Source organism: Neophocaena asiaeorientalis, unplaced genomic scaffold, assembly GCF_003031525.2.
Source record: "Neophocaena asiaeorientalis asiaeorientalis breed wild unplaced genomic scaffold, Neophocaena_asiaeorientalis_V1.1 scaffold689, whole genome shotgun sequence".
In the NCBI taxonomy this organism is placed as follows: Eukaryota; Metazoa; Chordata; class Mammalia; order Artiodactyla; family Phocoenidae; genus Neophocaena; species Neophocaena asiaeorientalis.
The window spans coordinates 2,399,865-2,403,155 of NW_020175666.1; positions in this window are offsets into that span (position 1 = coordinate 2,399,865).

The following is a 3,291-nucleotide window of genomic DNA, read 5'->3' on the forward strand; positions in this document are numbered from 1 at the left end:
CAGATATGGAATATTCCCATCATCACAGAAGTTCTGGGACAGTCTTCCCTACACTCGAGCTTGGCTAACTCCAACCTATCCTTCAAGTCTCAGCTTAAATGTCACATTCCCACAGAGGCCTTTTCTGATCCTCCAGCCTAAAATAAGAGCCCCTGCCTTCTTTTGTACAGAGCCTGCAATTTTCATTTTTAGTTCTTACAACTGTTTGCAAAGTTATAGTTAACCTGTGTGGTTGTCTAATGTATGCGTTTATTAAAATCTAGGATAATGTCTTTTTTGTTTACCAGTCAATCCCTGGACCCTATCTCAGTGCCGTGAGACTGAGTAGCAGCTCATTCATGTTGGGTGGATAAATGAAATAACGAATAAATGTATAGATGGATAGACTGGGTGCACGTAATTTACTCATCTTTCAAAGTTCTAGGTAAAGAGCCAGAGCTCAGGAACCATATGGCCCTGGAATGAAATCCTGACTGCCATCTGTTTTTTAGCCCGTTGGTTAACCTTTCTGAGCCACCCTCTCTGCACATGTAGGAGGGAATGCTATTGCCAGCTCGGAGCATTGTGGTGAGCTGTGAGTGAGATAGATAGGTAAAGCCCTTGGTCCACAGTGCTGTGTGGATGTACATTCCTTTTCCTTTATCACTTCCCCTATGTCCTTCCTTCTGTGAGGTCTTCTCCCTCTCACATTGAACCTCCAGCTTTGGCTTCTGAGTCTCTCATTCCTTGGTCCCATTCCCTCTAAGAGGACTTTAGTTTTCTCTCAGCTGCCACAACTCAAGGATCAAACTAGAAGATTTCTCCAACATAAAGAGCCCACCTTGCTTGGGCCCTTCCTCACTGCCCTCCCTGTCTCTGGCTGTATAAACCAGCCTGACCCACCTGCCCACCCCCAACTCATAAAGGCAGACTCCAGCCCTGGAAATTCTCTCAGACTAGCAGGTACGCAGGCATCTGGCCCAGAGTGGGCCCACTCTTTTTCTAGGTGTTTTTGATCAGTTTGCGTCTGTGAACCACCTACATCAGTATTCCCTGCTTGTTTAAAATGCAGATTCCTGGGCTCCCACTCCAGACCCATTTAACCAGAATCTCTGTGGGGGGGGCCCTGGAAGCTGCATTTTCAGTAACCAGCTCAGGTGATTCTGTTGCTCTAGATTAAGGCTTCTCAGTGTATAATATTTACCCCCTCAAGCACTGGGAAGATTCTTCTGGTAAGTCCCTCACTGATCCTCCCTTTAATGTGTATAAAATTTTATTTCTATATCAAAAGATTATTTACCAAATACCTACCAAGTGAGTTATCAAGTGAATTACTACTATTATTTGGGATCTATAAACTCACATTAAAAATTTAGTCGGGTTTACAGTGGACCCCAACTCACTGTTCTCCCCGGTTGGAATGGCAGCATGTGACCATTCTGTGGACTTCCACGGGGCACATGTCCACAAAGACACTGAAGTGCCCGAAGATGTTTTTAGGAGGACTCACTGTAGTCAGAGGCCCATCACTGTCTTGAGTTGGTCCTGATTTTGAACTGCTGCTCTTCTTGGTCTTTAGTGATAACTTACTGTGGGTTTGTCATTGTTGATTTAGCTTATTATGGACGTAGGGGTGCAGAATGATACCAACACATGTGGGGCCTGAACATTCCCAATAACTAGACTTTAAGACATGTAGCTTGTTGTTAAAATATGAGTAATTTTTTTTTTTTTTTTGGTATGCGGGCCTGTCACCGCTGCGGCCTCTCCCGTTGTGGACAACAGGCTCCGGACGCGCAGGCTCAGCGGCCATGGCTCACGGGCCCAGCCGCTGCGCCGCGCGTGGGGTCCTCCCAGACCAGGGAACGAACCCGTGTCCCCTGCATCGGCAGGCGGACTCTCAACCACTGCGCCACCAGGGAAGCCCCAAATGTGAGTAATCTTAAAGCTAAAGCAGACGTGTGTGTATATATATAAATAATCCCTCCAAAATATGCTTTAGAATGATAGCTTATTGTAATCAGGTTGGTTTTCCATGTGGCAGTATAAAGGGCAGGGTCAGCCGGCTGCGGGCAGTCATTTAACCAGCCCTGCACTGCACACAGCTACCGTCACTCCTTTTTTACTGCCTTTGCACCCTGAGCGCCCACTGTCTGCGGCAGCGCTCAACCGCTGCTCCGACACCCCCTCCTCACGCCGCAGCTCCAGGGTCCCAACTGGAGCCCTGGGTGCAGTTGGATCAAGTTAACTACAAAACAAGACACACATGGGAACAGCCAAGAGGCCCCGCTGAGGACACGGGCAAGAAGGCATTCACCCCAGCAGCTGTGACTGCACCCAGGCTCCCCTCTGCATTCCTGCTGAGCGTCTGAGCACATCCTGTCCGCTGTGTCCATAAAAACAACCTTTGTTATGCTCATCTCAGCATTGTTTATGATGGTAAAACCACTTGGGAACAAGCCAAATGTCAACATCGGGGGGACTCATTAAATAAACCACGGTGCCATCCATACAATAGGAAACTATGTATCCATTAAAAATAACATGGAGGAAGAATATTAATAGACATGTCAGCTGGGAGCCTGTCTTTGCTCCTTAGGGGGACACCCGGAGAGGAAGGCTGGCTGTTCTCACTGCTCCTTGCAGCAGGTCTCCTGTCTCCAAAGTTCATTCTTTCCATTTCCTCTGCCTGAAGAGCCCTCTGGCCAGGCTCAGCCTATGTAAATTCTACCCATCAAAGGTAGGCAGGATTATGGCTCTCCAAAGAAGTCCACGCCTTAATCCCTGGATCCTGTAAATACCTTACCTTGCAAGGCAAAAGGAACTTTGCAGATGTAAATTAGGTTACAGACCTGAAAATAGGTTGAGGACCCAGGTGGGGCCCAATCTAATCAATTTCCCCAGCTGGGGTCAGAAGAGACAAGAAGAAGAAATCACAGATATTCAAAGCACGAGAGCATTCGCCCTCACTGCTGGGGTCAGAGGTGGGGCATATGGAAAGCATGAGGAGGAACGTGAATGTCCCCTTAGGAGCAAAGACAGGCCCCAGCTGACAGCCAGTAAGGAATCAGGACCTCAGTCCTACCACCAAAAGGAAGTGAATCCGGCCAACAACTTGAATGAGCTTGGAAGCAGATTCCTCTGCAGAGCCTCCAGAAAGGAATGCAGCCCTGCCAACACCTTGATTTTGACCTTGTGAAACTCTAAGCAAAGGAGCCAGCAGAGCCGCACGGTACCCACATATCTGACCTACAGAACTGTGGGATAATAACTCCCCTGGCAACTTTCAAATATGTAGTACAGTATTATTAA